Raw genomic sequence first — 24,331 nt, 5'->3', positions numbered from 1 at the left:
ATTCTGGATGCTGTTCAATACAGTGTCATTTTTGACAGTAGAGGAGAATACAGTGGAGTCAATATCTGTCAAATTTATTAGATACTGTTGGATTCCATTCTGCAGTTTGAGAATCCTGCACAGCAACAGGGGGAAAGATTGGACAAAGCAAAATAATATTAACGTAAGAAAAAGCACATGCAAAAGCATCTCGCTATTCCGTTTACTGTGTACTTTACTTAAAGACGCAGGCCCTTGTGCCCAGCTGGTAGAACACAGGCACAGCTCCACTGAAGAGTCTGCAACAGGAAAACGATGGTACTATGGCCATTTATACCAGCTGATGATTTGGCCCATAGTTCTGACTTCTGTTCAGTTTTGGTTTGGTTTTTAATGATGCAGTGGTGGTTTTTTAGGTCATAATACTTTGGCCAGTGCAGGAAGGCACAGGGCACCTTTATGATTGTGCAAATATTTTTATAGCAGTAAGCAACTTGTTCTTTGACATCAACATTGCTTTGCTTTCCATTTTTTTTCCAGTGTCAGCTGAATCTGGCTCGTGGGGCCAAAAATTGCAGTGTAGACATACCGGCTTGGGCTGGAGCCCAGGCTCTGAAACCAGAGGGGCAGGTCTCAGAGCCCAGGCTCCAGCCTGAGCCCGCACATCTACAGTGCTACTTTTTAGCCCCACAACCTGAGCCCCAAGGGCCAGAGTCAGTTGACCCGGGCTCTGAGACTCAGTGCTGTGGGGTTTTTATTGCAATGTAGACATACCCTCAGGCAGCCATAGAGCTCAACGCCCCACATTAGAGCCTTGATCCTGCACTGATGACTTCATTATTTCACGAGCAGAGACCCATCCACATGGCTCCCAGTGCATGACTTGGGCCGAAATCAGCAACTGTCCTGCAAAATTCCCTCACCTCCCCATTACTAGCTGAGGATTCCTCTTGGACACAGGTTTTGCAAGTCCCAAAAGCCAGTTCTGAGCGTCTGACCATTCACTCTCCACTCTCTTCCTTTCAGAAGGTCTGGTAGAGAAAAAAGAACGTGATACCATTAGACAAAGTCTGATAACATGCAAGTGTGGGAAAGATATCGGCATTGTCAAAAGCACCTGCCAACGTGAGTATATTTAACCAAGCCTGATCTCTCTTGATGGCATGAAAAGTTAAACATTTTATCCCAAAGGTTTTGTTGGGCATCTCTACTAATTTCTTTTCAAACTGATTTGAGTTGTTAGCATTTAAAAATCTACTTACGGCCATGACACAACATAAAACCCATTACTTGGGAACCACTTGACAAGAGTCCAACCTCAATTCTCTTCCTCTTTTATGCTCCTTGGCAGGATTCAAGAGACCATGTGAGAAAGAGTTAAGTGTCTGGGAGGTCAAAGCAGCTGGGCCAAACAAGCAGGAAGGGGAAGCCAGAGGCTAGGGGAGAAGGATGGCTATGAGAAAGATAATGAGGCCACCACCAGCACCCTAGTCTCACGAGAAGGTGACTGTGGGTGAGAAGCTCAGAACCAAAGAGTCTCTGCTTTCTGGTGCGCTGTTTGCTCCTGGAAGAAGCAGCCAGGAGACCTCAGCTTGTGACAACAGCCTGTGGCTCTTGTCTAAGATAGTCAAATTATTTTTAAACCACATTGGAACGTGCATTGTGATGTTGCATTTGTTTTACCCATTGCCAGTCCGAACCGCATTTATTTCCCTTACAGGGCAAGTTTAGCCAATGCATCTGTCTGCTTATTTTTGTCACCCAAAGCCAGCATGTCAAGTTACATTTCTCCATTTCTTCCATCAGCTATCGTGGTATGAGACCTGGGCATGTTCCAAAAACAACATGGAATACAGACTGCTGTGTTTTGAAGACCTGACCCAAATTATGTATTTATGCAGAGGTTGAAGTTCTCACGAGCAACGGGTGAAATTCTTAGGACAGAAGTTTTGGGCAGGAGAGGACGTAGTACTGAAAGTCAGGAGTATGAGGCACTAAAGGCACCAAGTGGGTAACAAAGGGCAATGTTAAAACCAGGAAATTCATATTTTGAAATTATTTCACAATTGACACCAGAGTCACCTTTATATTAAGAAGCCAAGATGAGCAACGTATGGATCCTCTTAAAAATAATAATGGCAAAGCTCCTATAAATGCTAGAGTACGGTAATACCAGTAACGCACAAGCTGATTGCCTATGGAAAGGAGGAACTTTTGCAGTTTTCCAGGAGGTTCATTCTCCTACTGCAGGATATAAATACCGTAATTCCCTATTGACTTCAGTGCATCTCCGACAGTGGGGTAGTAGGAATTTATTGGCTTCAATAGGAGTTATTCATATCTTGTGTCAGGAGAATGAAGCCCCAGAGTTGATCTAATCATTGACTTTTTGATCACTGTCTTTTTCCCCTGAATCAAAATATGCCAGTCCTGTTATCAGACTTAAAGAGCTAATGTTAGCACAGATACATACTTCAACTCACTAATCTTATCCTGCTGTATACCCTACAGGTTGCAGAGAAATGCTAGCAATATCCAATATCCATAACAAACTCCTAGCACTGGTGTACAGCGGGGATAGTACTGGAATCCCTAGGGGAAAGGAGCAGAGTATATGATTATACTAGAATCACCAGTTAAAGTGTTGACTGGTGACGCCTGCACTGGAGTTAGATGGTCGAGATTCCTTCAGTGTGCAGATGCGCACAGAATAATTCATGTCCTAACACTTTGTACCTTTTAGTCAAACAGCTGTTTTAGTTCTGCATTCTTTCCTTGCTTCTATGCATTTACCATTTGGCAAAATACACTCAAGTTAAAAATAAAGTAAAGTGGCACTTTGCATCTCTGCTAATCCTGGGTATAAACTTCCATACTGGCATTTTGAACCACCTCTCAGTAATACCTCTTGCCTCCTTTAGGAACATTCTTTATAACGCAAGAGAACAGTAATTTAGAGGATAGTGCATTTTCCTTGATTTACCGGCAGATGCAATATAATAGAACCATAGGGTTAGAAAGGACCGCAAGCATCATCTAGTCTAGCCTCCTGACAACATGCAGGATTTGTTGTGTCTGAACCATCCAAGACAGACGGCTATCCAGCCTCCCTTAGAAAACCTCCAGTGAAGGAGCTTCCACAAATTCCTGAGACAGTCTGTGCCATTGTCCTACTGTTCTTAGAGTTAGGAAGTTTTTCCTGAGATTTAATCTAAATCTGCTGTGCTGTCGTTTGAACCCATTGCCTCTTCTCCTGCCCTTTGTAGCAAAAGAGAACATTTTTTCCATCTTTTTTATGGCAGCCTTTCAAGTATTTGAAGATCACTATCATGTCCCCCCTTAATCTCCTCTTTTCCAAACTAAACATACCCTGTTCCTTCAGCCTTTGCTCTCAGGGCTTGCATTCCATCCCTTTGATCATCTTTGTCGCTTGCCTCTGGATCCTTTCCAGTTTCTCTACATCCTTTCTATACAGCAGTGACCAAAACTGGACACAGTACTGCAGCTGAGGCCTAACCAGCATTTTGAGTAGAGCAGTACTATCACCTCACATGACTTGCATGTTATGCCTCTGTTAAAGCAACCTAAAAGTGCATTGGCTTTTATTTTTATTTTATTTTTTTTCAACAGAATGATAATAATAATACCTAGCTCTTATTTAGCACTTTTCATCTGTAGATCTCAAAGGACTTTGTAAGGGAGACCAGTGTCAGTAGCCCCATGAAAAGTCATAGAGTTGTTGGATTGCCTAGGGCAATGTCTAAGCACTTCACTGTGGGAGAATATATTGATATGCACGTGCACATCCAGCGATGATGAGCGCACTATTAGAGATCAGGCTGACACCTATCCCACATCTGCCTACTGTCAGGTTCTCATGCCTTCCTCTAAAGCATCTGGTGCTGGCCGCTGTCAGAGACAAGGTGCTGGGCTAGATGGACCTTGGGATAGATCCCATCTGGCAAGTCCTATGCAGATTTCCCCTGTTGTGCCATTCATCTGAATGGTGTTGGTCAACAAACCCCTCCAGAAACAGATCTGTCAATGGCGAAAAGGGAGTTAGCAAGTCTTAGAGCCAAATCCTACTTGCTGAATTCATGTGAATGCTTCTGCTGCCTCCAGTGGGGCTGTTCACCTGGGTAAGGGGAGCAGGATTTAGCCTTCCGTCTGTAAAGACAAGATCTCAAAATTGGACAGGTTTGGGTTTAAAAGTGGGAAACAAAAAGGTGATACATATATGTGCATCTGTACATATGAGCTCATAGACAGTGAAGAGTTTGGATTCAACCAAACTTTCCACAAGTTAACAGGGACCACAAACTGAGTCATATGTCACCACTAAACCAGAAATGGAGCCCATTCCTCAGGTCAGTCAGTGTCAACTTATCTTTTAACACTTCTCCTTCTCCCCCCCCCCCATCCCCCGCAAGCTCTGCCACTGGTTCCTTGTAGACACCTCACAATGCATCACTCTTCAGGATTGTCACACATGGTACCGGAAAAGCAGGGCCATCCCTAGGCATACACAGCATACGAAGCTGCGTAGGGCACCTGAAAATGTGGGGCACCGTTCCCCTCGCTGGCTGCAGCTGGAATCCTCTCTTCTCCGTCCCCTCCCCTACACTGGGTCGGTGGGCTTCTCCCCGTCCCCAACCCTCCCGCCCTCCCTCCTCAGCCAGCCGGCTGAGGGCTCCAGCTTCTGGCTCTGCCGCCCCAGCCCCAGGGATCCCAGAGCACCGTGGCTGGTCACAGGCGGTGTGGCAGCCCAGCCCCCTGCCGCCCAGAGCCAGAGCGGAGTCTCTCCCTGGACTCTGCCTGCCTGCACTGCTCAGTCTCCATCGAGGGCTGGGCCGGGGCCAGGACAGGAGCGAAACTTCCATGAGTCAGCAGGTGGGAGGGGAAGTGTGTGTGGGGGGGGGGTTGGGCTGGACTTAAAGTGTGTGTCAGTAATGGTGGGGGAGTTCTGGGGGTCCACGAGCACAGGTAGTGGCTGTGCCCCCTCGACTCACTGGCTTGGGACCGCCTTCAATGGAGTATAGGGGCACCAGTTTATTAATACTGCACAGGGCCTCATAAATTCTAAGGACGGCCCTGCAGAAGTGGCTCCGGTTCCACCCACATAGCCTCAAGTGAGTCATGGGGCTTTTTTGTGACTGTGGTAAAACTTCCTTTTTATCATAACACAGTTAAAGGGCCTGCTCCGGCAAGAGACAGCAGAGGCACGCAGCACCTGGCAGGAAGTATTCCGAGCCATGCCAGGAGACGCTGCCAATCCATTAAAAAGGTGTTCCCATTAAATGGACTGCCTAGACTGATTAAACCCCAGGAAGCTAGTGCATGTCTCTGCAGAGAAATCGCTGCACATTTCTTCCATTTAAACAGAAATGCTTTCTCACAACTATACCCAAAGAGGGAGAAAACACCACTTGGCAATGAAGTGCCTCTGCTGGAATTGTTTATCCTTTGTGGCTGAAAACTATCCTGATTTTATTGGTAGAGTTAACACAGTGTGTGGCTTGAAGAAGGCGGGGATGAGGATAAAGACCTTGTAGGGGAGATTGGGGGCAGAGTCCTGGGAGAACCTCCTGTGAGTTCTTAGAAAACACCTGCCATAGGGGGCAATCTGGTTCATTCCCGAGGCAAAGCAATTTGCCCTTCAAAAGTATTTTTATGAGCCTCAGGGATAGGCCATTACTGGGCATGGAAGCATCCACGTTGGGGGAGTTTTAACAGGGGTCTCCTTCCAATAGGTTTTACTGGGTCAGCCTCGCAAGGAGGAGCAAAGGGATATACATACTCCTGGTCATCCCTGTACAATGTAAGAATGTGTCTCTCTAGTTAAACCCACAAACAACGTGGAATAACTACTCAGAGCAAGATGACCAGAACTTCCCATTTCATGACGACTGTGATGGTTTTTGTAATATGTAATGACAGCAAATCATAACGCAGCCCAGAAGAAACCCCCAGTGAAAGATAAAACATGACCTTTTGAATTTGGTAATTTTCTCAGTCATACAGACCTTTTCTTTATTACCCCATCCCGCAACCCTTACATCTATTATCTGCATTCCAATAGCTTGTTGGGGCCCAGTCATGAAACAGGGCCCCATTGTGCAAGGTGATGTAAAACCACAGAACAAAAAGCCCACCTTCGTAAGTGAATTAATGGGATTCTATGATGTGGTTGCTTGCCACAGCAGATGACTACTCATGGACCAGGAGGTTCCTCCCAGACCTGTGTTCCTGCAGAGATGTTCCCTGCCCCAATCTAAGTATGTAATCTCTGTCTTGACCATTTAGACTACAAACATTTAATGTCTCTAGCTATGTGATTGTGCAGCACCTAGCGCAGTGGAGCCCCGATCTCAGCTGGGGCCACTAGGTCATACTGTCATGCAAATACTTAATAATTCTCATACAACAATGCAAATAAATATTCAATGAAAGTTATTTGCAGTCTTCTGCCTCCCCTCATGAAATCGCTGGGAGGCAGCGGGAACGGCGCCTTCAAGCTTATGCGCTCAGAGAGGGAGCCCCCCTTTCGACAGATCCTTTTTTGGTTTGTTTTATTAATCATTCAACCAACCAAAGGAAGAAAATTCCAACCAGGGGTCTTGCATATAAACTTGCTACAGTTCAGAGCGCGTACAGCTCTAGTATACGCGGCAATTAAAAGATCTAGTGGAAAAGAACAGACTTTAATGACCGTGTGTCCTTGGGCTCTGGAGTGGGGGTGACAGCAACTAATAATAGGTGAAGGTTTACATGTTTTCCTTGTGTTTCTGCTGGGCCTGCTGTGTCATTAATTCAGCGTGTGCCTGGGTACTTATGTTAACCATTCCCTCGGTGGCTTACTCTAAATCTTAAATTTTGCATATGACCACATGTAAATGTGCGTTTTAAAGGTCTTGTAATCTCAGAGCTTTGAAATCCCTCTTGTTCGAAGGCAGACAGTGAGCTGAGGCAGAAAAGCGTGGTCAGTTTGTGACCCTTTAAAAGTAGTTTATTTGCTCTTTCTGAGTAGATTCAGTTCCTGAGAGGCTCTTGGCTTTAGTGAAATAGAGGCAAGATAAGATCTATGAACCTAATTAGCCCTGCAGGGCCTGTGAATGCGACTCATTAGAAAATAGTCAAACATTTATATTTAAGTACCTTATTTACTGGAATTTATGTCGCATTTCTGAACAGATTTACATGCTTCACATTCATGCCTTTAACCACACAAAACATTTAAGGAAAATTATGGAATCTTTAGAGACTGAGCTCACAACCAACTGGATTATAAATATAAATAGCCTGGGGTTTGAGAGACTTCATGGTAACACACTCAAGCACTAAAAATACCATCTGTACCTTTTGGTTTGCAACAAACTTTTATGAGCTGAACTATTCCCCCCAATCCTTCCGTAGGATGCATGTTAACAAGCATTATTATGTGCTCACATTCAGGATAGCAGGACCTATTCTGAGGGCCCGTCTGTTGGGATTTTAGGGACACACATAATCTATGGAACGTAGTGAATCACTCCCACTGACTAGTTAGGGGGGTACGTGAGTATAAACACACTGGGCAGGCCCATCTGGGGCTCTTCCTGCTGTGAAGAGCTTTCACAAGAGGCTAGAATCAGGGTATAAAAACCTCCATCCTGAGCTACCTATCCACATGCAAGTTTTCTAACAAGTGCCTATGTCAGACGACGTAAAGGCAGACAGGTATGTCTGGGGCAGCCAGGATCTGGCACTAGGTGCTTCAGGAATATACATACACTCATCCTCTAAACCCATTTGAGGACACGAATTCTCCTCAGAGATTCTGATTCCCCTCCTTTCCTAAGGTTCAGTTCCTCTGATTAACCATCAGTCCTCTGCACCGAGAAGAATCCCAGCTGAAGGGCGGGGGATCAGTGGGCTGAGCCTATAATTTGAAAAATGGTAAGGGACTTTGATGAGCCAAGGAAATTGTATTCACAAGCTTAATTGCTAGTCGTATTCCACATCCTAGACATAACGAACGCCTCGGTAAACATCTCATCCAGCATGGAACCTTAGCACACGAGGCGTACAATTGACTAATGGCTTCACTATCCAATGGAACTATTGATGTTCTGGGTGTAGCCTTGTCTCCATGGCGAGTTACTGCATGGCAAGTCAAAGCATGAATCCACATCCAGTGCAGTGGCTGGGTATTTCCGCACCGCACAGCACTCCACCACACCAGCGCCCGCACCCAGCGTGCTGCTGCTGAAGAGCTGCTGGTAGGGCTGCTGCCCTTGCTTGCTTGGCTTGGCAGTACCATGTAGACAAGTGCCCAGCTACCTGGAGATGGGCAGGCTTGAAAGCCAGAGGGAGATACTTTTGCTTTATGTAGTGTTTTGAACTGAGGAACAGCCATAGAGCTGGCGCTGGCCACCAGTTTATTATGCCATGAGCATCTGGCTGGGCAGTGAATAAGGAAAACAAAGCAAATGGGACTTAAACACATTTCTTAGTGTTAAGCGTGGGCTTAAGTGCTTTCCGGAGAGGGGTGAATTTAAGTCCACACTTAAATGCAATTCCGATGCAGGGCCTATTACAGTGCTCGTCACTATTTTTGAAGTGGGGGCCACTTTGGCAAAAAACCCTTCAATGTGAGAGCCACATCAACTACTAAATGAACACGTTGCTTACTACTCCTTAATGATGTAATGTTACAGAGCCACTCGTGTCACTAAAACAAAGTCTACTGGTCCAACAAAATGATACTCCTTTTATATAATAATAACCAGGAAAATATATGGAATTAAAAAGGCACCTATGCGAGTAATCTTTTTAAGAGCAGAATAATGCAAAACTTGCTTTAAAAACTGGATGAGCGAAAGTGTGCCTGTTCCTCCTTGACTTTGTTCAGGCAGTATTTGTAATCTGTCATCGCAATCCTAGGAAGGCAGTCCAAATGTTCATTGGTCAATTTGTTCCTCTGTTTTCTTCTCACAATATTCATTGCTGAAAATGTGGATTCGCAGGTATACGTACTGACCAAAAAATGATAGCATTTTTTGCACACAATGTTTCAGAGATGGGTACTGTGTATCAGGGACCATGTTCCAGAAATGATAAAGACTTGTCTTAAGGTCAGACTTCATGATGTCCTTTGTCTGAAGTTTCCCAATTTCACTCTCCAGTTTAGCACGGTCAGAAGAAATGTCTGTGATAACTGGTGACAGAGATGTCACTGATATGTGGAAAGGGTTTGCAATTAAATTCAAAAATTAAATTAAAAAACTCCTTGTACTCCATTACGTCTTTGAAGCGAGACTCAAATTCCACCCTCAATTCTCCCAGCTCTTGTACAAATGAACTGCAATTGAAGTGTTTCAAAAGCTCGGGATTTTCTGAGGTGACTGCTCTGAGTTTTGGAAAGTGAACAAACTGCGTGTCGGGAATGAATAACGTGTTGTAATCTTGTTTTGAAAAGCAGTTACGACACGCAGCATGTTAGTAGGAAGTTTCTGTTTCCCTTGCAACTGGAGATTTAGCGCATTCAAATGGCAAGTGATGTCAGTCAAAAATGCCAGCTTAATTTTCCACTCTGGATTTTCTAAGTCTTTCTCCTTCTTCCCTTTACTTTCAAGGAATTCACAAATTTGAGGAAGGAGACCCAAAAATCTATCAAGGACCCTGCCACGAGATAACCATCTCACTTCATTGTGCATCACTAGGTCGCCATATTCTGTCTTGTATTCTTCCAGTAATGCTCGAAACTGCCGGGGATTCAGCGCTCTTGAAACAACAAAATTGATCCCTTTACAACCAACTGCATGACACTTTGCATTTCACTATTTTTTAGTCTATGCACAAGTGCTTCTTGGTATATAATGCAATGAAACACGGCAAATCTGGGTATTTTCTTTCGTTTCCTCAATGGGCCAATCAATCCATTCTCCTTCCCTCGCATATTTGGTGCACTGTCTGTACACACAGAAGTTAGCTTTGTCCAGTCCAAGTTATTCTCAGCAAAAAAATCGAATAGGCCAGTCAAAATGTTTTCCCCTTTTGTTTGACCTTTTAAAGGTATTAAACGCAGCAGCTCTTCCCAGAATAATAATTCTTTGGGGAAATGAACCCAGACACGTAATTGTGAAACGTCACATATCTCTGTACTTTCATCCAGCGCTATGCTAAAACACGGTACTGCCAAAATATCTGCAGTTAACTGTTGTCGAATTTCTTTTCCGATTTCCTCCACCCTTCTGATTATGGTTGTGTCAGACAGTTGCAGCCCTTTTATTTGCTTTAGCATTGCACATTTGTTATTGAAATCAGCATACAGGATTCCTGCAGAAGCCAGAAAACACTCTTTAACTATCTCTGCGTCAGTAAATGCCTTTTTTTTTATGTCTTGCTAAAATCCATGTGATTTTGAAAAATGCCTCTGTCAAACATTCTGCAACAGACCTCAATCTCTGTATTATTTTTTGCTGGCCTTGTAGTGAAGCAGCAAGTTGTTCAATTTTATTTTTTCTTAGGTTACTTCCAGGTGAAATTTGCATGTGCTGTTGTGTAATGGAATTCTAAATTGCTGCGCTTAAAAGCAGAACACGTCTACTGACGAATTCAACAAACAGGCTTCATGCAAGTTTCATTAAGCAGAAAGAAAAACTCATCAGCCCACTTTTCTTCAAACGTTCGGTTTTCATCTTCTAAACCAGTGGTTCTCAAAGCCAGTCCACCGCTTGTTCAGGGAAAGCCCCTGGCAGGCTGGGCTGGCTTGTTTACCTGCCGCATCCGCAGGTTCAGCCGACTGTGGCTCCCACTGGCCGCATTTCGCCACTCCAGGCCAATGGGGGCTGCGGGAAGCAGCAGGGCCGAGGGATGTGCTGGCCGCCCTTCCTGCAGCCCCCATTGGCCTGCAGCTGTGAACCGCGGTCAGTGGGAGCTGCAATCGGCCAAATCTGTGGACACGGCAGGTAAACAAACTGGCCCGGCCCGCCAGGGGCTTTCCCTGAACAAGCAGTGGACCGGCTTTGAGAACCACTGTTCTAAACCACGTACCTTTCTCTCTTTTTTTTGGCTGGCTCTGGGAGGGGCTCAGGGCTGGGACAGGGACTTGGGCTGCAGGAGAGAGTATGGGGGGCTGGCCTCAGGAGGCTGCAGGTTGGGTGGTGGAAGAGAAATGCAGGTCCAGCATAGCTACTCCTGGTCTGACATCTGGGTATTTATGCTGTAGAGCTATTCAGAACCTGCCCACTGAAGGGGGCAGCACTTACTTACTCCCAGAAGGGGCCAATGCACCCCTGTGTGGCCCCTGGGGAGGCACATGGCTCTGCGCGCCGCCCCTCTCTGCAGGCACCGCCCCGCAACTCCCATTGGCCACTTCCAGGAGCGGCATGGGGATGGGGCAGACAGGGATCCTGCCTCAGCTGCAGCCCCACTGCTGCCGGAGAGCGTGATTGACAGGGAGCCACGCTTAGGTTCCATGGAAGCCGCCACTGGCTCGCAAGCCTTGCAGTGAAGAACGCTGGCCTGTTAGACTGGAGATCCCGGCAAAGGGAAGCCCCACATAAGACACCTACTGTGTCCACAGGATAACTTTGCATTTTAAAAGCTGGGCCATATGCAGACTTTGAGACGTGCCACCCCCCTGCCTCAGTGAGTGGGGGAGATTGATGGGGCTGGCGGAGAAGGGGGACTGTCCCAGCAGCAAAGGAGGGAGACACTCGCCAAGGGACACTAGGTAGCTCCTCCCCCTGGGAGTCTCTGGGCCATTGGCCAGCTGGGGAGAGGGGTGCTGATTGGCCAGCGTACCCCAGCTCCAAGGATTTAGCCCAGCACAGGGGCCCTGTGGAACCTCTTTCAGCTCCATTCCAGCAGCCCCACTGTACCCATTCGAACTAGGAATGGGAACCCAGCCTGACAGGTGCTGCAGGTCTAACCTTCTAGTCAGGAAGGATTTTTTTTCTCTCATGGGCCAACCGACAGAAGACCAGGGAGTTTTTTGCCTTCCTCGCAGCACCTGCAAGCCACAGTGGGCTAAGTAGGAACGCCATGGGTACCTGATTGGGGTGGAGCTGTGTATCCACCACCACTCGCAGCCAGGTTCCAGTGTGGTTAACAGAATAAAATGAACAGTTCCCAGAGGTAAAAGGCCTGGGATTTTGGTGATGGACCTTGGGCTCATAGGTAGGGTGACCAGGTGTCCCGTTTTTATAGGAACAGTCCCATTTTGGGGGGACTTTTTCTTATATAGGCACCTGTTACCCCCCACCCCCTGTCCTGTTTTTTCACAGTTGCTATCTGGTCACCCTACTCATAGGATAGGGTCAGACCTTGTGGCCTTCAAAGGTCAAGGTCCCCATTCTGCTGCACTCTCTGTCCCCCACACAGGATGGGGGCTTGGGACGGTGCAAGGACTCAGAGAACTGAGTCCTGGCGGGGTAGGCTGCAGAGACCCTACACTGCATTATGAATTATATGGTAAGGAGCCCTGTACCCCTGGCCCCAGTTATGGGTTATATGGGAAGAAGCCCTGTAACCCCCACACTGGAACCAATTAACTGTCTGGTATAGGAGAGTATGGGTGATGAGCAGGTAAAGTTTAATAAAATTTAATAAAAGTTGCAGCCCGCCACTTAATTCCATGCCTGTGTCTGGCCTCATTTTCCCACTGTGTTCACATCAATTTCCTTACTCCTTTACAGAGTGGAGCTCTTAGGGTAGGGACTGTCTTTTTGTTCTGTGTTTGTGCAGTGTCTAGCACACCAGGGTCCCGGTCAATGACTGGGGCTCCTACGCACTACTGCAACATCAATACGTAATAACTTTTTTAACCCCATCAGGTTAAAACTGAAATCAAAAAGGTTTCAGATGATCTTTAGAAAGCCTGGAGTTTGAAAAAGCAGGTAGAGCCATGATTTACTTCTGAATGACTTTAGCAATAGCAGCAAAGACCCACACCAAGTTACTTTTCAGCCTGCACTAATAAATCCCGTGTTAACAGAATTCTTGTCCCAGCATTCCATTTCAAAAGAGACGTCAAGTGAGGTTTTTTTGGTTTTATATTTTTTAATATTAGATCTTGGTGTTTCCTCTTCCTATTCATTGCAGAAACTACAACTCTAAGTGCATCTTAAGCAGTCAATGCAACTAGAATGCAGCACTGGCTGAGACAGAAGTATCTCTGTGAAATCAAGTTTAATGAGATATCACAATATTATATCTGCAAGTCTTGGCTGCTGGACAGTCTTTAGCAAAGCAGAGCCAGTTTTCCTAATTCAACATCAGGTTCATTTGTTTAACATTTCATACAACATTTTCCCACATTTGTCCAACTGCGGTTTGAAGGTTGTAGCTGACAACATAAATGTGCCCTCAGGTGAAAATCCCTAAACATTTCCCCTGGTGATCTTTGGGTCTGGCCATTACTAACACAGATGCCTGTAATCAAGAGATCTCTGTGGACCTGCTAATTACTCCCTAGACTTTTCCACTAGCAATAAAAATCCCATTTGTCGCAGCTTGTTTGCAGAACTGCACTCATTTCCACAGAAGTGGCATTAATTAGCAAAAATCTGTGAAAATGGCTGGAGTTTATAGGTTAAAAAACAAAACAAACAAAAAACCTACTCACAGAGTCGCTCCTAAATATTCCTATAAACTCAGGCATAGCAATCAGAGTCCTGAAAGCCCAACTTTCTCAGTTGGAGCAATTTTTCTTGCTTGTAGCAATAAGCGGGAAATAATGGGTGTCTCAGTTTCACATTAAGGAAGTGGCTTCTCTCTGAGCTCTATATGCAGATAGATGGTGAATTTCTCAGATAATAAATCAAAGTTTCCTGATGGTGCTGTGGCATCTCTTGCTGTGGCCTGTAGTGTTGCTGGCTGCCCCCTATTCAAAGGCAGCAGGCCTCTACCCTGCAGGATACTTTCTCTACAGATCCTTCAGTTAAGGCCAGGAGATATTTGGGCCTCTATAAACTGCCCAGGCACTTTGGGGAACAGCCAGCATCCTGCTGGGAAATGGACACTTTTCAACCTCATTGACATCTGCCACACACACAAAGAATGGAAACTGATCAGGAAAAAAAATGTTATTATGACTTTCCCATCAGCAGGGCTAGTGAGTCCTTTGTTCGTAAAAGCTATTTTTGAGGAACATCAGAGCTACTTTGTTTTGCAATATCTTAACCAACAGCTCTTATCCTTGTGTTTGAATGAACGTAGGAACATTTTTCTCTTTCTGTCTATATATGTGTTTTTGCATTGGGCCGGTGACTGCAGCAGACTTTCCTTTAGGAATTAAAAACAAAAAAATAGCTGCAATGTTAGTGTTTCCATGCAGATTTTATTAACTTTCTTCCAAAGAAGTCCCAGCAAGCAGAAACTGCACTGATTTTTATCAGAAATATATTTATTTTAAGTGATGCGCTAGCTCTCAGGGTAGCAATGCCTCAGGTTTTTTGGAATTAATGCCTTTTCCCAAATGGCACTAAAACAAAGCATGGGAAAGTAGAATTGTAAATACAGGAATGAATTTCAAGTTAATATGCTTTTTACATCTATGTATACAAGTTACGTAGATGCTGAAGTGTTTCACTAGATTGGGCTGGAGTGCTCCCAGTCTCGCACGGCCGAGCCTTTACACCAGTGCAAAGTGGGGACAAAACACTACCAAATTGGAACACTGCCAAACTACAGGAAAGCAACTACAGGCCTGATTCATTGTTGCCCATGGGCCATATTAATTAGAGTTAGATGCTCATTAATGTTTTCAAATGTTGGCATTTCACTTACATATCAAAACACTATTTTTTAAAATGGGAAACAATTTGATGAAATATTTGCAAAATAATTCCCTTATTTTTCAACCAGCTACAGAGATGGTAGAAATTTTTCAAATGTTTGTATTTTGAAAAAAAAGAGGGGCAGTCCCCCAAATTGCCCCTCTCTCCTTTTTCAGACAGACACATTTTTCACCTGTTTGGATAAATGGTTTGAAAAATACTCTTTGTAGCTCATTATAAACATGGCAATAAATCACTTGCGGGATTTTAAAATAATTTGGATATTCTACAGATAATAGAAGGCTCTTCAGACAAAAGTATAACAAGACCCAGTGGCTGGAAGTTAAGGCTAGACAAATTCAGACTAGAACTAAGGTGTGAATTTTTAACAATGAGGGTAATTAACCATTGGAACAAATAACCTAGGGTTGTGGTGAAGTCTTCAATGCTGGAAACTTTTCAAACAGAGTGGATGTTTTTGCTAAGAGATGTGCTTTATTTCAAGCACGAATTAATTCAGAGAAGTCCTATGACCTGTGTTATACAAGAGGTCAGACTAGATGATCACAGTAGTTCCTTCTGGACCGACAATCTATGTAACTATGAATAGCCATATGTACATCTCTACCCCGATATAACGCTGTCTTTGGGAGCCAAAAATTCTTACCGCGTTATAGGTGAAACCGTGTTATATCGAATTTGCTTTGATCCACCGGAGTGTGCAGCCCCGCCCCCACGGAGCACTGCTTTACTGCGTTATATCCAAATTCGTGTTATATCGGGTTGCATTATATCAGGGTAGAGGTGTATTAAAGAGGGGTACATTCAATATTATAAAGTCGCCATTCCATATTTAAGATCTTTAGCCAAATGGATTAAAGGAATAGATTGTGACGGAATGGCCATCTGAAACCATATCTATTTAAAATTTGTTGATCTGAGCCTACTGCTACTACAACTACTATACACTGTAATAACAAATTGTCAAATAATTGCATCAGTCATTATCATATGGAAGGAATATTTGATTTTTTTAAACTAAGGAAAATCTTGAGGATTGCTGGATTTGCATTAATGAACCCATCTTATTTTCATACCGTTTCATTTTAAAAATGAAAATGTTTTTGGTCTGTAAAGTGGGTTATTTTCTTTACCCCACTAGGTTTACTTCTTATACTTTAAAATCTTACAGTCTTTCCAAAGGATTCTATGGGGAAAATGGAAGTACGGTACTTGGTATTCCCTTACTGCAAAGAGACAAATTCATTCATCTTCTTCTGACAGCTCTCGCCACTTTTCAGTTGTTACAGAAGATAAACTAATGACCTACAGTTTGAAACTGGAACTGCCTCATGCTGAGAAACTTTGCTCTATATAGGCCACATGGAAGGTTTAATTTATTCCATTAGCTTTCTCGCGATCACCCAGAAGTTAATTGTACAGTACTTTTCTCCTTCACCTTTTACAGTTCATATACCTCATGAGATACACGAAAGCAAGTCATTAAAGTTACAAACCAGTATTTTAGAAATCTTCCAGTAACCCTTTAGATTAGATTGAAATACAGGAATGGTATAGAGATGCTTAATAACAGCATGCAATGTGACATGACAGATATATAATTTTCTGTGCTATGAACAAAAAAGTTAGAAGAAAAATAGTTATTTTCTCCTGGAACAGAAAAAAAGCTTTCTTCCTATTTTAGCCCATATATCTTACTTAACTGGACTGTCCTTTGCTAAATAAGCCCCCATCCCAATGGCAGTCTTTCCATTGACTTCAATGGGTTTTAGATTAGGCACATAGTCATTCAAGAATGACTGGCAGTACCCTTAGGTGCATTTTCATTTGATGCACAGAAAGGGTACGTGCTGTAAGGATAGAGTCTACCCTGATATTTCAGCTGGGTAAATAGGTGTAAGGGAGAGCAAGATTTCTCTAGCTTGTCTGAAATGGTATTGTACAGAGATACATTCATTAATGCACTAAGAAGTAAATTTTCAGAGCAAAGTCTGACTGAAGCTTAAGTATTGGCTTTAGATAAGAAAGTTGAAGAAATCCATAAGCGTAGCTATAATCCCAAATCTGCAGTAAACTGGAGAAAGGAGATTTGTTTAACCAGAATGAAAAACATACTTCTGGAAAATGGAAAATTAATGTGACTAGAATGCTAACTGGGAAACCAGGCTAATGCTAGATTCCAACACACTCATGCAAAGGGCTTTCCCGAGATCACTTCGTACCCACCATCCCTCTATTCCAGTGGGGGAATCGTCTGTCCCACAGGTATTTTGATAGGCAAACTTGAAACAGTAGTACTGGCTCAAAACAATTCCTTCATAAACCTCACAGGAATGATAGTACACAGGCTATGTTATTCTCTTCTATATTGGTTCTTATCCAGCCCCGGTTACCATAGTAACTGAGCATCTTCCAGTAGTGCATTAAGCAACGTGCATAACATCTGTTATGTGAGGTTTGTTCTCTCAGCCTTGCCCCCTAAAATTAAATCCACCTTAATTAGTTCCCTTGTCACCCTCAGCTAACAAGTGTCTATTGACTCGCCATCCAGCCCTGGGCATATGACCTAGCCATCTGGAGGCGTGACTGCTCAGTGCAGTGTTTTGTCACAAAAATTAGAAAGATGTATAGGGCAGGAGTGTCATGGCAGTGAGGTTTGCATATTGAGCATCTTCTCCCATTGACATCAGCTATCCTCAACACCTCCGAAAATCAGGCCTTTGGTAGCTAATTTTTATCTGCTTTTCCCCTTCCGTGGAGACACTCTGGATATAGTTTAAAATGAGACCAAATCAAAATGTTATACCACTTGTGGAAGTGCTGATTTCAACAAAAATACTTTCTGCCACGATGGAGCAAGGGGATTACCATTCTAGTTCGGACCAGTGGTGCAGCTTTCATTTATTTGTCTTTCAGCAGCGTTGAGGGACCCCGATCAAGATCAGGGCCCTGCCGTGCTAAGCACTGCAAAAACAGATTAAGAAACAGTCCCTGGCCTGATGAGCTTACAATCTAAACAAACAGGATGTGAAAGGGTTGGCGGAAAGAATATAATGCCCAGGCAGAAAGGACAATGGGATGGCTTGCAAGTGTCATGCTAATTCTAGGAGTTGTTTGCTTGGGTGAATTTGATGGGAGGGGATTATCCAAAGAGAGACAAAGGAAGGGAAGGGGGTCACTGAAAAGGAGTGGAAGAAGAACCAGTAACCTGGCCGGTACCAAGTTCAAGAGACTTTAGAGTAGGCAATTATGGAATAACCTACCCATCAGGAATATGTCTTCCTAATCTCCATTAGTTAGTAGTTGGTTTAAGCCTTGAAGCAGAAGGGTTTATACCTCTGACAGTAGTCTTCATTTACATTAATCAGCGTGGGTGTATGTAAGTCAAGGAATCAAATTAACCAAGTATAACCACCAGCTTCAAACAGCCATGTGTTTGAGAGAATGGTCCTTTGTTGTTCTTTACCCACTCGGGACACCGGTAAGGTGTCTGCACCGTTCATTGTGTGGTCCTGTAGCACTCATATGAAACAACTGTAAAAACAAATGGAAGGTTTTATTGATTTTCACTGGAGTGGCACCCCTAGCTCTTTCAGCTGCCACGCCTGGCTCTTCACAGACCAAGTCTGGTGTTTTGGCTACAGCATGTGTTTTCTAAGTGCATACATAAACTAAAGCATCCCCATAAGGCCACAGGAGGCCTTCCTTTAAGTTTAGCAGCTCTAAGCATGTTTCTTCATCTATTCTTGTATCACTCTCATCACCGTCATATCTGAGCAACTTCCCACAGTCCATTGGCCTCTATATCACACCCTTTTCTGCCTCCTCTCTGCTCCCAGGCTGTGCGGCAGTGCTGTCAGAGACAGCAGCACCTTGAGATCTACCAAATGCAAGCAAGTGGGAAGGCAAAACAACAGATCTTGCAGCCAGTCCTGAAGCTGATATTTTCCACCACATTACCTCCTCCGTTCTTGAAGAGCACCTTAAATTTTTGCTTCTGGACTTAAAGTGATTTTTCCCAAATTAATACATGTGTGTGCAAGTGAAACCACATTCAGAATGAACCAACACTCTCCAACCAGTTTACAGACCATGAACAAAATCAAATAGCCAAGTAACTACAGCAGCTGTGGAAAGAAATGCTTTAATCTAACTGCATGATGATGTGTAATACTTGTGTGCAATCAAGAGCTTCCCTTGCAGATCAAATTTGATCAAGCACTTACACTGTTTAGAGATGCAAAAACAACGAGTCCTTGTGGCACCTTAGAGAGTAACAAATTTATTTGGGCATAAGCTTTCTTGGGCTAAAACCCACTTCATTGGATGCATGGAGTGAAAAGCACAGTAAGCAGAATATATATCACAGCACATGAAAAGATGGGACTTGCCTTACCAAGTGAGGGGGCGGTCAGTGCTAACGAGGCCAATTTAATCAAGTTGGAAGTGGCCTATTCTCAACAGTTGACAAGAAGGGGTGAATATCAACAGAGAGAAAACTACTTTTTGTAGTGCTAATGAATACTGCTTATTGTATTTTTCACTCCATGCATCTGATGAAGTGGTTTTTAGCCCACAAAAGCTTATGCCAAAATTAATTTGTTAGTCTCTAAGGTGCCACAAGTACTCCTCATTGTTTTTGCTGATACAGACTAACACGGCTACCACTCTGAAAACTGTTTAGGGATGGTTTCATTACATATAGATTTGACACCAAACTGGTGCACGGTGGATTCCTTCAATAACCACATTCATCCGTTCAATACATTAAATGCTCATCCAAGGACATCATCACTTTACACCTTTGGGACAGGGAGATTTTTCTCTCCCTGTTATCTGAGACTTCTTTTACACTAGAGATAAAGGATGTCTGGAGACTGTCATATTCAAAAGTCTTATTCATCCATTCTTTATTTGTTGAAAGTGAGTTTCTTGCAGGAACTCAGTCACATGTTCATTCACAAGCAGGCCTTTATTTTTCATAATGGGTTAAGCACTCCACCCACAATGCATTACTTCCAACATATTAATAAATGAACAAGTCATCTAAGTCATGCTTTTTAGGACACCCTGAGCCAAAATGAAACCATAGCTGGGGAACCAGCACACACCATATGACAATTTTGTCACCCATTTGAGCACTTTCACTGCAGTCAGTGTGCTACTTGCAGCAGTTAGTTCATTTTTTAAAAATTAGTATTAGTATTATCATCACCATCTACTGAGCTGTTCGTTGTCTGGGCATGTAATCCAGCCATTAGGACAGCTGCTTTGCTCACCAACACTTAATGCATGTACAATAGCTTTGGCATTGAGCATCCTCAGGTCCCTTGGACTTCCCCAATCCAGGTCGATCAGTGCCTCTCACAGGAGGTGTTCAGCAGATTACAGGATTAATCAACAAGGTAAACTTACTGGAAAGAACTCTTCTCTCTGCAGGACCAACCTACTTAACTACCTTGGCAGGACAGAGCCCTTAGAAAGTGAACTCTATTAATCTCTACTAATATAGCACACCCACAGACCTCCAAGTATCCCTTGAAAATGAACAGGTGAGTGCACACAGGAACATACCTGTACATTCAGTAAAATATATTAAAACAGAAGGATTTTTGAAGGCGAAAGTGGCAAACTAGTCGCTAAAAAAGATTGCCTCTACTAATAAAAAAGCTGAAATATAGTCTGTGGCCATGATTCAGGAAAGCATCTGTATTCAGAGAGGGTGCTTACGTAAATGCTGAAAATTAAGCAGATGTTTATGTGGTGTCCTGAAAAGGGATGAACTTAAGCACATGGTTAAGGGGTGGTCGGAGGCAGAACTTGGGTTTGTTCACTTTACAGGAGGTCCGTTGTAAAGGTTTGCTTTAACTGCTTTCAACTACCTGAAAGGGGGTTCCAAAGAGGATGGATCTAGACTGTTTTCAGTGGTACCAGATGACAGAACAAGGAGTAATAGTCTCAAGTTGCAGTGGGGGAGGTTTAGGTTGGATATTAGGGAAAAAAAATTCACTAGGCGGGTGGTGAAGCATTGGAATGGGTTACCTAGGGAGGTGGTGAAATCTCCTTCCTTAGAGGTTTTTAAGGTCAAGCTTGAAAAAGCCCTGACTGGGATGATTCAGTTGGGAATTGGTCCTGCTTTGAGCAGGGAGTTGGACTAGATGACCTCCTGAGGTCCCTTCCAACCCTGATATTCTATGGTTCTATGAGAAGTGTGCAGTTATATATCAATTCTTGGGTTTCCTGGTTTTTTTCTCCATTTAACACACAGTGGAATGACACTGCAGCTCAGAAGGGTTGCTTTGGGAGGGGTTATTCAAAGCGTGTCACAGGTCCCTGGTTCAGGCTTGCTCAAGTGGTAGGCTTGCCCACTTTCTGGTGCCTACTGAGCGATGATTAACTGACAAATATTTCTAAGTTAAACATTGATTTGCCTGTACCTCCTTTCAGTCAGGTCTTCAGCGACCTTTCAGATTGTGTTATTACAAGAGAAATAAGAACATGCGTCGAGTACTTTACATTTCACAGTGGAAAAAAAAACAGAATTCTTAATGATTTGCCTCTCGTGGTTTTATTGTATGAAGTAATTAGACAATTCTGAGCAAGGCCCTCAATTGATATAAATTAGAGTAGCTCCATTGAGATCAATTTAGCTAGCTCAATTTACATGAGCTGAGGGCCTGACCCACCAGGCCGTGAGAAATAAGGTAACAGGGTAAGCTAGGTAAAATTCTGTGGCCGGTGTTATACATGAGGTCGGATAGATGGTCTAAGGGTCCCTTCTGGCCTTTACAAATACATGAATTTATTCATCTATTTTCCTAGCAAAGGAAAGATTTGCACTTAACAAGACCTGGATGTATTTATTATTGTGTCCCCACCATCACATCAGCATTGTCCCACGAGTGGTTGTGAGAGCACGATAAAAAGGACTTCAGCTATGGATTTTGCTGCTCTCTTTTAAGTTGCTTACCAAGCCGATCATAAAAATGCACAGAGTACATGTATGTAACATATGGCACTACCACCTTGAAAAACACAGAAACACGCCGGGTAGCAGTCAGACCCCAGAACCAGAGACTCGGTTTTGTCTCAGATTTGCTACCTCTCTGCCTTTGGATTATTTGCTTGATTTCTCTGCCTCATTTTCCTCCTGTGTAAAATGGGGAAATTGCTGCCTGCTCACCTTCCTCTCAGACATATCGGGAGGACAAACTGATTTTTATGGATGCTTTATTTAGTTTACTTCAATTTAATAAAGACTTGATCCATCAAAGCACTTAAGCATGTTCCTAACACCAAACATGTGAGTAGTTGCACTGACTACACTGGTGAAATCTAATGAGTACAATTTACATTTACAATGCCTGAAACCTACGCCTTACCACTGATGTTGTCCTTTTATCCTTTAAAACAGATGCCCCCCCCCCTCAGGATAGTGGGATGCTCCCTGAGTCAGGGTTGCTTCCATCCATCTAGACTCCACGGGAGAATGCCCCTGACCCAATGGGGACAGTGGAGAGAGAACTACCATAACCGGGGTTTGGAGAGGGGTGATGGACTTGGATTTTTTTGTATTTTCATGAGTTAGGACACATGAAAGCGTTAAAAGGGCTGGCTAAGGATAGAAGCATGGCAGAGATAGGAAGGGGCTTGAGTCCTTGTTGGATGAGGAAGGTAGTCGCATCCAGAGGGGAAATGAATCTGTTTGGGATTATAATCTAGGTTTCCTGTTTTACCCATTGCCCCGCTATCCCAGTTTCTGTGGAAGAGGGAGGTATGCTGACCAACCAGTTCCATAGAGATCACGCTGGAAGTTGTTAGGTGGTTGTGTTTGGGTCCATGGTTTTATTGAGAGGAGGAGGGACATAGCTAGATGCTATTTCTGCTCTTTTTTATATATATTTTTTCACTGCGGTAATCCTTGGCCAAAATGTGCAGATCTGTGAAGTGTGTAATTAATGAGGTAGGGCTCTACTCACTCCTTTGATGTAATCTGGTAACTTGTCCATCCATTTACAATACACTCTCATTTGGCCAAATGTCCTCTATCCAAAATACTTAGTTACTTGAATTCAACATGTGTCACCCATGTAGTCCTGTGTTAACCAGCCGCTAATACTTCTCAGTTAGCATCTCAGCAACTGTGATTAGTCAGTTTAACAAAGAACTATTTCAGAACTAAGTTGTGTCCACAGTGGTTAGTACAATTTTGGCATTTTAATAAAGTTCAAAAATAAACTTTAATAAAATACAAAGTATTAAAGCGTACAACAGCATTATCCCCTTTCTTCCCCATATTTCTCTATCAATGAAACTGAAGCTCAAAACAGCACTTCATTTATTCAAATGACCGGTTATCCAAAAGTTTTGGCTGTCCCCCAGGTCATTTGGATAAGCACGGCCATATTGGGTCAGACTAATGGTCCATCTAGCCCAGTATCCTGTCTTCCGACAGTAGCCAATGCCAGGAGCTTTAGAGGGAACGAACAGAACAGGTAATCATCAAGTGATGCATCCCCTGTAGCCCATTCCCAGCTTCTGGCAAACAGATGCTAGGGATACTTCAGAGCATGGATAAACAGAAGGGTACTGTATTTCAGATTTTAAAAATGCCAATGAGACAGATTTTCACCTAACACAGCTCCATTGACATCAACGCAGCTAAGATGATTGACACCAGCTAAGGATCTGCTCTGGAATCTTCATTTACTTACGCAAAAGAAAAAAAGTTAGATATGTAAAAAATTACCCTGGGAAATTCCAAGAAACAAAAAAGCTTCATTTCAAAAGCCAGTTAAGGTTACTAAATAGCCGTTATAGTTACTTATAACAGCATTTACAAGTACTGAAAAACAAGGCAGTGAATAGCTAAGGGCATCCTAAATCTTGCATTACTCACATACAAGCCAACAAGCTCTTTAAAAATGTAAAGAAATGCATATTGCGTCACACACAAAAATTAATGCTCTAAAAGCTGTTGGAGTCACTGGGTCTCATCCCATGTCTTGCGACAGGGATATTAACACTTTCAACCCTAAGTTATGATAGGCAGTTAGAGCCACAAAATAAAGTTCAGCCTCTTCCCAGCTCTTCTGAGCGTCGCAGCTTAATTACAAACACTGCTTTCAGTATTCTCAAAACGTGAGCACAAACGTTATGCTTGGACAGATGGCTAGATCTCAAAGGCAAGTCCATACAGACATTTTTATTTACAATATGCATTTCCTATTGAACATACACAATTACAAGCTACAAATTCTTTCAACAACAACAACAAAAAAATCCAGCCAGCCAGCAAGTGTATGACAACATTTTTCATGTATGCAGTGTTGTTATAGCCATGTCGGTCCCAGGCTATTAGAGACACAAAATGGGTGAGGTAATATGTTTTATTGGATCAACGCGGTCGGTGAGAGACAAGCTTTCAAGCTACATAGAGCTCTTTAGGTTTGGTAAAGGTACGAAGGGTGTCACAGCTAAATACAAGATCAAACAGATATGCTAGCATAAGTAGTTAGCGCATATTCTGATGGACAATTCCAAGCGAAGGGGCCCATTAACATCCCCGA

General features: G+C 43.4%; 1 long non-coding RNA gene across 1 annotated transcript in view; it reads left to right on the top strand.

Moving 5' to 3' along the window:
* The window catches only part of LOC120401539, a 42,124-nt gene extending 39,470 nt beyond the window's left edge, over positions 1-2,654 (top strand). The window contains exons 2-4 of the long non-coding RNA XR_005596518.1: positions 1,006-1,104; positions 1,786-1,986; positions 2,491-2,654. This is a non-coding gene — a long non-coding RNA (uncharacterized LOC120401539). The remainder of the gene's footprint in view (positions 1-1,005; positions 1,105-1,785; positions 1,987-2,490) is intronic.
* The last annotated feature ends 21,677 nt before the right edge of the window (positions 2,655-24,331 follow it).

This window comes from Mauremys reevesii, linkage group 3 (assembly GCF_016161935.1).
Source record: "Mauremys reevesii isolate NIE-2019 linkage group 3, ASM1616193v1, whole genome shotgun sequence".
NCBI classification, from domain to species: Eukaryota; Metazoa; Chordata; order Testudines; family Geoemydidae; genus Mauremys; species Mauremys reevesii.
The sequence above is the reverse complement of the archived record's forward strand: the minus strand, read 5'-3'. Positions and strand labels throughout refer to the sequence as shown.